Genomic DNA, 13,579 nt, shown 5'->3' with positions numbered 1-13,579 from the left:
ATATGTTTATTTGCACTGCCGTTAAGCACAAGCACCATATACTGTCAGGGAGTGAATTTGCACGTTCACTCTGCGCATCGCCAGTGAAAATCACTTGGGTATGAACACAAAAAACGTCTCAAAAAACGCTGTTGATAAACATGTGCGATATTTGTCCCGGTGTGATATTAATGATCCCGACTGTTGCATCACAGTCGGTGTTATGTTGAGGTTCGCCTGTTCTTCAGAGGTCTTTTGCACAAATCAAATTTACATAAGGAGGAGGAAACAATGGTGTTTGAGACTCACTGTATGTCATTTCCATGTACAGAACTCTAATTATTTAACTATGATGAGGTAAAATCAGTTTTCAATTCTAGGGCACCTTTAAGATATTCCATGGTGTATCATAGCCAATCCTCAGTTATGTACTGTCATCTGGGCCGTATACCACAATACAAATGGTGATCTAAAAGAAAATTCCCTCCAATTCAAAAGCCATGGCAAAGCATATGAAAAGTTGGCCCACATGTGGTCAGCTGCCATATCTAGGCCAGGTGTGATGCCATCTGCCACATTTGGCCCAAAAGTTTGTGCTATTTGGGACATCATCCGCTATTTTTGGTAACTGTTTTCTGTTGTTGACAGTTTTTGCACAATATAAAACTTCACACAGCCTACTTACAGGTGTTTCAGTCATGTGCACAAGTGTCACGATGAAGATCTTCACTCCGCTTTGTGCTTTTCTTCTTTATTGGATTTTGCCTTCAATTCAAGCAGGTAAATTATTAACTTATCAGGAAACCAAGGGAAAAATAATATGTTTGCACGTCCTGATCATCTATGGATTTGTAACAACAAAAAATGAAATTTGATTATAAACTAATGTTATCATTGAATATAAATTATATAATATATACTTTCGTCAACTTTAATTATCCACACATAACTTGACCTGAACTTTGATCCACATTATTAACCGTGTGTTGATAGATGTTAGCTGTTATTACATGTTAGACAGGATTGTTTCAGCAACCTCAAATTAACTTAAGATACTTTATCCCAAATGCTAGTAAAACTGAGATTAATTTATTTTGTCAAAAGTTCTTGTTAGGACTGCTTTCAGATTTGAGATATTGACTAAAATATTTCTCAGAGAATTACAGGCCCGGCTTCATATTATCATAGTAGATTAACTCTATTTGTGTCTTCTTTTTCAGAAATGTACCAATTTTATTAGTAAACAGTTATTCCATTCATATTTTATCCCTCTTTATTGCAGAGAGACACTCGCTGTATTACATTTACACGGGCTTGTCTAAACCTGTGGATCTGCCGGGCGTCTATGAATTCAGTGCTATGGGTCTGCTGGACGGCACACAGATCGACTATTACGATAGTAAAGAAAAGAGAAAGATTCCCAAACAACAGTGGATGAAAGAGAAAATGCAGGAGGATTACTGGGAAAAAGGCACTCAGTCCAGAAAGAGAAAAGAACAGTGGTTTAACATCAATGTCCACATTCTGATGTACCGCATGAGACACTATGTTTCAGGTGAGAAACATTCACACTGTTTAACCTGAATATGATTTTTATTTTCATTTATGCAAACATTTATATTTCTGTCCATTTCAGCTCTTCATGTTCTTCAGATGAGCACTGGTTGTGCAGTTGAGCAGCAGGGAGATGAAGTGAAGTTTTCCGGTGGCTTTTATCAGTTCAGTTATGATGGATGTATGTCCTACCCTTTCCTATTCTGCTTACAGAACGAACGCGGCGCCAGTTCCATTTTTTCCATAAGTTGAATAGGGAAGGCATAGGACATACAGCGTAAGCTTTTTGAAAAATACAGAAACCGGAAGTACGCTCAAGGCGATCATTTGTGATTATAAAGCATATACAGTTGTATTTTTTTTAGAAAATGACCGATCGTTCTGCTAGATAAGACTCTTATTCCTCGTCTGGTATCATTTAAAGCCCTTTGAGGCTGCAATGAAACTGTAATTTTGACCTTCAACTGTTTGGAGGCCATTGAAGTCCACTATAAGGAGAAAAATCCTGGAATGTTTTCATCAAAAACCTTCATTTCTTTTCGACTGAAGAAAGAAAGACATGGACATCTTGGATGACATGGGGGTGAGTAAATTATCAGGAAAATTTTATTTGAAAGTGGACTAACCCTTTAAATAGGTGAATTTTTCTGATCACCACAATGGTGACTTCAAATGTTTGTTCTCCTGTTCTTCAGTGTGTCATCACTAATGATCAATCATTGATTAATTATCTAATAACTCCAACAGACAGATATGAACACTGAGCAGTGTTCATGAAACACTGTATTTTGCTGTAACGTCCGTATTTAAAGGATGTTCAAAGAATGTTTTTATACTGTTTTATATGAATTCTTAATGTCGAAATATTCACATAGAAATATACAGTAGAAATAAAATGGTATATAACCAGTCTCTTTATGAACAATAAACATTAACAGAAGTGTTCTGTGTTTGTATTGTGGTGTATTTTATTGTCTTTTAGGATTATTTTAATAGTAACAGGTGATGTAGAAAGTCCATGCCAAATTTCCCTACTGGGGGGACAATAAAACATATTTCATTTCATTCATATTCTTATCTGAACATTTTGAGCTTTATGTTTGTGTCACAATAAGGCAAATGTTTTAAAACTGATGTTTTGAAGTTCATGTTTTCTTGCAGGAGGAATCTTATATCATTATCTTGTCTCCAGTGTATTTTCTGAGATGATTTCAGATTCTCACTGATGTGTAATAGAAACTTTTTTCTTATCTGAGGAGACTCTGAGAGGAGACTTGTATTCTTTATCTGCCCCATTAAATGTTTTGATCTAAACTCTCAATAGCGTCCTGTTTTGAGTATTTTCTCCATTCATATGGGAACTCACCACTCCTCTGAAATGTTTTATTGTAGTATATTTCCAGATGTCTCTGGAATCGGCACACAAACCACTTCCAGTAGGGCAGTTCAGAGAGATCAGGAGTGATGCTCCACTTTGCATAAACCACTCCTGCTCTTCTGTAGTCTCTGTATGGAATCCTTCCATCTGGGGTATTAAAATCCCGATGACTTGCCACTAAACTTGTGCAAATATCAGCACTGAGATTCTGTGTTAAAGGGTAACACGTGCCATTAATTCCCCACACTCTGTGGAAAGCAACACTGTGATCTCCATGATGGTTTTCTATGGTGTTGGTGCAGATGGCTCCACAGAATGGACACAGCCCAACAGCACTGACAGAAGTGATCAACCAGAAGCTCATCTGGTCTGAACTTATACTGCAGCTTAACTGGAAATGTGTTTCTGTTGAATCTACAGCTGATCTCAGACATTATAGCAGGAAGTTCTTCTCTTATCACATCTTCTAGAAGGTTGAAATCATGAACATCATCATGTTTCAATCCACTGAGGTCTTTTTCAGAGAAGATCAGCTCATCTGAGAGCTGCTGTGTGAAACTCTTCAACCACAAACCAACATCTCCTCTGTTCACTTGAACATGTTCAGTAGATTCATGTGCTGCTTTCATGATCTTCTGCTGCAGGAGTTCAATGTTCTCCTTCATCTTGGGTAAAACACTGACACTGAACTTATCAGTGATGTACCGACTGACTTCATCTCTGATGAAACTCTTGAAGTGATCTCTGGGGTTATGAATGTAGTTCATGTATTTGTCAAAATCCTCCTCTTCTGCCAATGTCTTCAGCATGTGTTTCTCCAGATTTGATCTGTTTCCATTCAGTGATTCACAGTTTGATCTCATTTCATCCGTCAGATCTCTGGCAGTCTTCCTGTAGACACTCTGCTCAATGGGCTCTTTCAGTTTCTGACAGACAGTCTCACCAAACATGACAGCTGATGCGGATCCATGACAGTATTTCTGGAAAATACTATAGTACTCTTCTCTCTTCTTCTCAACATGTATCTTAGGATCACTGGCTTCTCTGAAAAGGCTGTGTTGGTCAGTGATCATCTTGTTTGCTCTATTACAGATGGAAAGAACCAAATCCATGAAGAATTCATTCTTGAACTCATATTTCACTGGTCCATCCTGATGGTCTTTTACTTTCCTCTTAATGTAACCTGTGAGTTGTTGAATGTAGCTGATGTTGTAGCCCATCTTTGAAATGTTAAATGACTGAATCATTCTGTCTGATTGCTGAACAACATCTGTGATTAATGAACTTATCTGGGCTTCATCCACTGGAGACAGAGTTTTAGAATATCTAATTGTTCCTATATCTGTTCAATTTGCAGTGATCTACAGGAACACTTTCATAGATGTCATTGAGGAGGAGTTTCACATCTCTCATTATATCAGTGTCTCTGATCGCAGGAGTGTCTCTGATGATGATCCTCACACTCTGTTCCCAAAACAAATCAAACATTTTCTTCAGTGTTTCTTCATCATTTTTTTTTGTCTTTGAGTTTTAAAGCATGTTCTTTGCTCGTTTCATAGAGAGCATTTTCATTATATGTCCTCTGACTATCAATAATTTTCTTTAGGTCTCGCTGCTGAAGAATCACATTTAATTTCCTCTTTGTTTCTCTCACAATGTTTTCCTGAATCTCTTTGATTTTGATTTCAAATGATGTTTTCCACTGAATCAGTATATCTTTATCTTTGTCTTTCTCAAAGAAGTCTGACAATGATCTTTCCACTTCTTTACTTGTCTTCTTCAGTTCTGTTTGAAGATCAGTTTCCTCAACCTCATGAATTGCTTCATTTTCTATTTTGTTGTGTAGTTTGTTCTCAGTGTCCATCATGGCACTACGAAGCCTCCAGGACCACTGTATTCGGTCTCCAGTTTCTTGTAGGCTGAAATCTCCAGAGAATTTCTAAAGCTGAAGACGAATCGTTCATTCAGTAAAGCCTCCCAGAGATCTTTAATACAATCTTTTAAATCTCTCAGCCTTATTCCATGTGATTTTGAGGCATGAGACATAATAAATGTCTTTAGTTCTTGGATATTCTCACAGTATGTTGGGTTTGGTGGAGCCATGGTTGGGTTTCCCTTCCAGAGCTGAGCAAAATACTTCACATCATTCTGAACATCAAATCCATTGACATCACTGAAACATTCTGCATCACAGACTTCATCTTTAGCAGCGAGTTTAGTCATCTCATCCAGTTTCTCCAGCAGTCGTCTCCTTCCCTCCATGTTTTTCTCTCCAGCTGTGACATCTGAAACATTCTGATGTACAAACATACAGCTGGGATTCAGTTTGACCTTCTTCATCCTCAGGAAGGCCTGAACAACAATCTGAAGAACGTCCTGCATCTCAAATGTGTATTCTCCGAAGATGTTGATCAATGTCAGACTTCCAAGACCTACAACAAATGTGGCCAATTCATTGTCATGATGTCTTGTTGATCTTCCAGCCAGTTCTAGAGCATTTAGACCCTCAGTATCAACAACCAGAATACAGTCACAGTTCATCTGTGTTTTCATCTCGTCTGACACTCTGATCAGTTGCATGAAAGCTCCTCTGGTGCACCTGCCAGCACTGACGGCAAACTGGAGTCCAAACATGGCATTCAGCATGGTGGATTTCCCAGAGCTCTGAAGCCCTAAAACTGACAGCACAAAGACTCTCTGGTCTCCCAGTTTCTGGATGAGTTCACCAGAGGAGCTTTCTTCAAGAAAAACACCATTGGAGTTTCTGCCTTGTAGATCAGCTGGGTTTGACTGGTGATTTGATTGTTGGTGATTCTCATCTTCCAGCTCTTGTTGATTTGTCTGAATGTCCAGAGAGGAAACTCAATCTGTTGTGTGAATGGATCAGGAACAAGCAGAGGCAGAGCGTACTGACACTGGGACAGTTTAGTGACCATCAGCTGCTTCAGGAAACCATCAGCACAATGAAACACGGCCATCTGAACATCCATCGGGTGGATTCCCTCAGACTGACTTGTTTTTTCATAAAAAAAAAAACATTTCATCAAAAATATCACTCTTGTCGTCAGATGGGTCATTGTCTCTTTGTTGTGTATGATCTTCCTCATTGTTTTTTTTTTTTGTTTTAATGTGTCTGGCTCTGTAGTTCATCATCAGTAGTTTTTGTATGAATGTCTGAATCAGCTCCTCGTCAGCACAAGACTCAAGGGACTGTGCAGATATCTGAAGAACATCTGTAGCTCTCGGTTTATTGAGATGCCTGCCTTCAAGATGAAGTCTGTGAAATAGATTATTCATCATTCCTGTTTCAGTCTTTTTCTGTTGTAGAAATTGATCTGCTCTGACTCCTGCTGTTCCAGTGTCCTTGTTTCCTCTCTGTTTATTATGCAAAACAATAATACATTTAATCATTGTGTACAGTTGTAATGATGGGTCAACAGAATGGGGATCCATTTGCAGCTTTTATTAAGAATAGTATATACACAGGTAAGGGCAGAGGCAGAGACGTAAACGGGGACAGGCAATGGTCGAGGCAGGCGGCAGACAAACGGTACCAGGAAGCAGGCAGAGATCAGGGCAGGCGGCAAACAAACACAGTCCAGTAAACAGGCAAGAATCAAGGCAGGCAGCAGAGAATCACAAGAGGTAAACGGTCCAATCGGCAACAGTATAAACAATCCACAGAAAACGCTCAGAAATGATCACCGGGGCAAATCAAGACTTCGCAGTGTGTGTGTGTGTGCGTGCTGCTTAAATAGTGTGAGTGTGATGTGGTGCAGGTGTGTGTGCAATCAGTCCCAGGAATGAGGGCCTATGGGAAATGTAGTCTGAATGATGGTCTCAATATTCCGGTGAAGGCTCCCTCCGGTGGTGCGGGGGAGGAAGTGCGGGAGCCTCACTTGTGACAACAGTACTGATTTAAACAGAACTCTAATTTCATTTGACCTTTTTACATTTTAGAATCATTTAACAATAGTAAATATGGATCACAAGGAAAGTTATTTGCAAACCTATAGTAAAATAGTTTTATTTCCTGTGTATTCTGAGAAATTAATTAAAAAAGTACAATCAGTTCAGAGTTTGTCAGGGGTGCCTTAAGAAATAAGAATTTATTTAATTCCACAGCGTTTAAAACTCCATTTTCACAGAAAGAAATGGTAATACTGTTCACAGAATTAAATGAAAATGTACATGAACTATCATTTAAAATGCTGATTTTCACCTCTGCCCTTTCTGCTTGACATGTTGATGTTCAGTTATCTCCTCCAGGTGGTATTAAAATCTTATTTGTGAGATTATGTCTCTCCTCCTCCTTCCTATAAGGATTAGGATTAAATGTGGGAAGCTGGGCTTTAAAGATTTTGGATTTTTTCAGGATTTCACGTCAAACTATAAAATATGTTTTATGACTTTTACATTGTTCTCCCAGTAGGGAGGAAACAGATGCAAACCTTGTTTTACTATACAAACATGTGCCTCTGCTTTTAAATCTTTTCTGTAAAAAGTAATCTAAAGAATTGAATCATAAGGTTGCAATATAACATACTGAGAAAAAATCTTTGTATATATAAATAGATTCTGAATCCTCTGTACATTCCTCAACTCTGAGAATTAATAAACAGTACATTGCATATCTTGCTCATTTTGTTTGAGGACATATTTCTGTGTGTGCAGTGAGTGAAAAAAGCAGCACGCAAAACCTGAGGTGAAACAGAACCTCATCTGCTCCAGATAACTGCTTTTGAAATTATTGTATTGTTTATTATTTTTAACATGACAGTATTTGGAGTAACTTCTCTTAAAATCATCTGGAATCTGAATGTTTATTCTTCTATCACATACAATCATAGGATGTAAATAAGCTGCTCTACCGAGCCACATTAAACTGAATGATTGAATGATTAAATGGTCTGCTCCATCATTAAAAAAATCAGAGCCAGTGTTTGGTTTGTCCGTTCTGGTGTTGAGACACTGCTTTCACACTGGATTGACATTAATTCAAAGTCAATGAGTTTCCTGATCAGTATACAGACTTGCTGGTTGATATATCCTCTCTGCCTCTTTGTGCCAGTCTCTGGATTGATGCCCAAGAAGCACCTATAAACAAAAGGCACAGAAGAGCTGTTAGTTTCGTTCAAGTGGGATGAAAAAGGTGTCAGTTTCCAGACACCTCCTTCAGTGGGTCACTGCTGTTGCATTACAGAGCAAAACTAAAGTTAGCTCAGTTTGAACAAGGTGACATTACTCAGTTAAACAGCAACCATTTAAACAACAGCAACTGAAAAACATTTCCATCACAAACACACGGTCAAGAACAGTCCTGCCACAAAGTACAGGTGTGTGATTTACCCAGGCTGAGCATTTGCACACAACAGTTTACATCATTCACATGTACTGTTTGCAGAGGATGGAGTAAGAGCTCCATCCTTTTAAAAACATCTTCCTCTCTGGTCTCCAGTACAGACACACGAGTTGAGTCTGAATCACACACTTGTTTGATAGGGAGAAGGGGTGTCATCACTGCTTGGCTGCTGCGGTCCTGCGTGGCTCACAAAAACACAATACAACACATCCAAATATTCCTTGTTCAACCCACCAAATAAAAAACAAGCCCTCAAGTACAATATTAATGTAGACATTACCTTCGGATAAATTCCAGAGTGCAAGAAGCATCTTCAGCATACTTCAAATTGAAATTGTAGTTAATGAATTGTTAATACTGAACCTATGGGTAAAAAGTAAATACAGTTGTTCAGGTGTATTATTCACAAAGTTACATAGGCTACCTAATCGCTTAACAGTTTGTTTTGATATTACAAATCTGTAATTTTCATAATATACTATTATTTTTTTGTTTTAAAACCAAGACAATTGAAAATATAAACATTTTTAAACATTTTTAAGACCAAGTCATTCAATAGGGGAGTGATCTTTTTTGTTTACATTTAGATCCTTTAAATGAAATTAATACACAAGTATCATAGACAGAGCCATCCTCACTCTCCAGTTATCTTTTTAACAAACATTTTCAGTGCAGTCGCTGAAGGTCTGAAGGTCATTATTTATTTATTTATTCATTTTTATTTTATTGCAAAATACACTTAGGGGTACATACAATACAAGTCAAACCATAGCCAGGCGAGCCAATTTCACAACAATTTCAGTTTCATCTGTCAAGGAACTTTAAAGAGAAGAAAGAAATATTAAAGGGGACTTAGAAATATTAAAATCTAGAATTATTTCAAGTTTGACTTTGACTTCTGACCAGAATTGTTTATGTATGGACAGTTCCAGAAAAAGTGAATATAATCATCTAAACTATTTTGACAGTATGTACATGTATTAGTATTGACATGGCCCATCTGGAACAATTTACATTTGGTAAAATATACACGATATAGTATTTCATATTGTATCAACTGAATTCTATAATTGCTAGATATAACAAAAATATCTTAGCAAAGTTCTAGAAGGCCCAAGTCACTATATTCAGAATAAAGATCATTATTCCATTTTATTGTTGGTAGAGAATTGATAGTGTCATTGGAGACAAGAATATCATATATTCGTGATAGTGATTTTTTTAAAGGTAAGGATCTTAATTTTTCAAAGAGTTCATGATTACGAATTACAAAGGTATTGATATTAAGTGTATTTTTTATAGCTTCCCTTAATTGTATATTGGTAGCGTGTTTTTTCCGGAATATTATATTATATTAAAATATCTCCTAGATTTGATATTCCTTTCTCTTTCATTTTCAGAAAGGTAAAGGGCTTTTTGTTGATAATAATGTTGTTATTCCATAATGGAGTCAAACTGGATGCTGAAGGGGTGAGATGAAGAAGACTATTTCCTCCATACTGATAAAGTTGTCCTCATGGTGAGATATTTATAACAATTATGTTTCTTAATGTTATTGTCAATAAAAAGAATACTTTTTATTGGTATTTCTTGAATTAATGACTGTTCTATATCGTCTCAGGTTACGTATGTAACCATGGTTCCCTGAGAACAGGGAACGAGACACTGCATTTGAAAGGCTTTGGGGAATGTCATCACGTGAACCGGTGTCTGAAAGTAATTATCAAATCTCACCAATCCTATTGGCCGGTGACAGCCTATGACGTTATAATAGACGTGACCCGGAAGTATAAAAGGAGCGCCTAGAGAAGCAGTCAGTACCTATCGTCTGAAGGGACTGCTCAGCAGGCAACACCGATGTATGGCAAGTAACGCAGTGTCTCGTTCCCTGTTCTCAGGGAACCATGGTTACATACGTAACCTGAGACGTTCCCTTTTGAAAGGGAACTCAACACTGTGTTTGACACGCTTTGGGGAACGATATACCCATGTTTTCCTCAAAAACCTTTATTTCTTTTTGACTGAAGAAAGAAAGACATGAACATCTTGGATGACATGGGGGTGAGTAAATTATCAGGAAATTTAATTCTGAAGTGAACTAATGCTTTAAGTTAACATTATATAAATTGCTTTTTTTATCATTCAAAATGAAGACTGCTCTAATGGGTTATTTTTAGACATATAATCCGTAATAATATACTTAATGTTAATACAAACTTTTAAAACACTAAAACAGCACTTGATGCTATTTAGAGATTGTTTATGGGCAAAGGCTCTAATGGGTTAGAAAACCGTGGCTAAACATATGGTGAAATGTTGGCCCACATGTGGTCAGCTGCCATATCTAGGCCAGGTGTGATGCCATCTGCCACATTTGGCCCAAAAGTTCTTGCTATCTGGGACATCATCCGCTATTTTCGGTAACTGGTTTTCTGTTGTTGACAGTTTTTGCACGATATAAAACTTCACACAGCCTACTTACAGGTGTTTCAGTCATGTGCACGAGTGTCACGATGAAGATCTTCATTCCGCTTTGTGCTTTTCTTCTTTATTGGATTTTGCCTTCAATTCAAGCAGGTAAATTATTAACTTATCAGAGAACCAAGGTAAAAATAACATGTTTGCACGTCCTGATCATCTACGGATTTGTAACAACAAAAAATGAAATTTGATTATAAACTAATGTTAGTATTGCATATCATCAACTTAAATTATCCACACATAACTTGACCTGAACTTTGATCCACATTATTAACCATGTGTTGATAGATGTTAGCTGTTATTACATGTTAGACAGGATTGTTTCAGCAACCTCAAATTAATTTAAGATACTTTATCCCAAATGCTAGTAGAACTGAAATTAATTTATTTTGTCAAAAGTTGATATTGACTAAAATATTTCTTAGAGAATTACAGGCCCGGCTTCATATTATCATAGTAGATTATTCTATTTGTGGCTTCTTTTTCAGAAATGTACCAATTTTATTAGTAAACAGTTATTCGATGCATATTTTCCCCTCTTGATTGCAGAGAGACACTCGCTGTATTACATTTACACAGCCTTGTCTAAACCTGTGAATCTGCCGGGCATCTATAATTTCACTGCTATGGGTCTGCTGGACGGCACACAGATCGACTATTACAATAGTAAAGAAAAGAGAAAGATTCCCACACAGCCCTGGATGAAAGAGAAACTGCCGGAGGATTACTGGGAAAAAGGCACTCAGTCCAGAAAGAGAAAAGAACAGTGGTTTAACATCAATGTCCACATTCTGATGGACCGCATGAGACACTATGTTTCAGGTGAGAAACATTCATACAGTTTAACCTGCATATAATTTTTATTATCATTTATGCAAACATTTATATTTCTGTCCATTTCAGATCTTCATGTTCTTCAGATGAGCACTGGTTGTGCAGTTGAGCAGCAGGGAGATGAAGTGAAATTTTCCAGTGGCTTTTATCAGTTCAGTTATGATGGAGAGGACTTTCTGTCTTTTGATGTTCAAACGTCTCATTGGATTGCCGCATTTCATGCAGCTCTACCAACCAAGAGAAAATGGGACAATCTTCCCATCCTAAACCAATACATGAAGCGCTACCTGGAGAAAGAGTGTGTGGACTGGCTCAACAAATTCAGAGAATATAGAGACGAGAAGCTCAGAAACGGCTGTGAGTGAAAGTATTTGTTGATTATCTGCCCATTTCGTAGAGATGCAACAGATTGATGAACTGATTCCTGTGTTTTCAGCTCCTCCAGATGTTCATGTGTTTGCAAAAAGGTATACCAATGACAAAACCATGCTGAAACTCACCTGTATGGCCACTGACTTCTACCCCGAAGACGTGATGATGACTATTAGGAAAAATCATGAACCTCTGCCTGAAGATGAGATTGAATCCACAGGAATCAGACCAAACCATGATGGATCCTTCCAGCTGAGCAAGAGTGTGGACATCAAAGAGGAGGAAAAAGATGAATATGATTGTTTTGTGTCCCACAAGAGCATCAAAGAACCAATTATCGCCAAATGTGGTATTTAAAGCAGTTAAACATAAAGACAGATATATCATTTTTGAATTTTACATTTTGAACCTCCACTTCACTCCTTAAATAAGCACTTGTTATCTTCTTGTATTTGAATAGATGGTAAATGCCCACCAAATGCTGTCGCAGAGATAATTGGAGCAGTGATTGGAGGTGTGCTTATTGCGGCAATTTCTTACTTATTATTAACAGTTTACATCTTAAAGAAGAGAAAGATTATTGGTGAGTGTGACTGATTAATGATAATCCACTCAATCTTTTCAGTTTTGTGTTGTAAAGTCTAGCTCTCTTTTGGTGTTTAGTAGATTATCTGACACACACTTTGACATTTGACTGTTCCTCCAACAGGACGAGAGTCACGAGACACTGCGGGTGCGTCAGACGTCAATGAAACTCACCATTATTGGGACAATGTTAACCAAGAGGTGATTATATTTAAAGTAGAAAATCAATGCCGTTTTCTCTATAAGCTCTAGTGTCACACAGAAGAAATATAATTTACAGTCAATTAAAGATAAGGCCATGTGCTGCTGTTTGAGTGATTTAACCATTCAGGGTTGAAGACAGTAATTTAGTCTTTTTATGGGGACTAGAGGTTTAGTAGGGATAATCTGACTAAAGCATTATGGATAAACTGCAGAGGTTAAAAAAATGCAAACGCTTGTGTTTTACATGCACTACTCACCTGGAAATATCAGTTGTTTTAATATTTAACTCATGAATTAAATAACATAACTATTTATGTGTGTGTTTCAGTATGAGGACTCGAGAAACAGACTGTCAGCTGTGTCTACAGAAGCACTGATACAACCAGATGACCTCTGATACAAAGACAGAGGAAGATTCGTGAAGAAGATTGAGGATGTCAAAACTGATACGCCAGACTATTTCTACCATTTCTTTTTAACGTCACCGAATGAAGTGTCGACATAATCTAATCCATCTATGTTTTAAACATCGATCTGAATCTCATCCAGCTGTAGTCTTAAAAAAAAACATTTCTCAGCTTCTTGTTTAAAAGCAGACACTCTGGTCTTTATTTTTCATATGTTATAAGTATATATTGATGTTCATACAGTTTTGTGGAAAATGATCAATAATGCTTGAGCTGACTTTAAAAAAAAATGCTGGCAGAGCAAGAGTTACTATAATGGTTTGTGTTGTACTGCTTTCACCTTTATAAGACAAAAAACAATACAAAAATAGGCTAAATTTGTACCATTTCTGGGTTTTCAAATGATGGTGCAGCTCATTGGCA

The 13,579-nt window shown here is 37.3% G+C and overlaps 1 protein-coding gene and 1 long non-coding RNA gene across 2 annotated transcripts in view; both read left to right on the top strand.

Annotated features, from left to right (window-relative positions):
- The window catches only part of LOC127510204 (H-2 class I histocompatibility antigen, Q10 alpha chain-like), a 43,355-nt gene that overhangs the window by 16,677 nt on the left and 13,099 nt on the right, over positions 1-13,579 (top strand). The gene's annotated exons all lie outside the window — the stretch shown is intronic.
- LOC127510108 (uncharacterized) lies at positions 12,243-12,746 on the top strand. Its single transcript, XR_007929491.1, has 3 exons — positions 12,243-12,309; positions 12,421-12,543; positions 12,670-12,746. It is a non-coding gene; the product is annotated as an uncharacterized LOC127510108 (long non-coding RNA).

The sequence above is a fragment of the Ctenopharyngodon idella genome, chromosome 3 (genome assembly GCF_019924925.1).
Source record: "Ctenopharyngodon idella isolate HZGC_01 chromosome 3, HZGC01, whole genome shotgun sequence".
Classification (NCBI taxonomy): Eukaryota; Metazoa; Chordata; class Actinopteri; order Cypriniformes; family Xenocyprididae; genus Ctenopharyngodon; species Ctenopharyngodon idella.
This window is presented reverse-complemented; position numbering and strand designations above follow the sequence as displayed.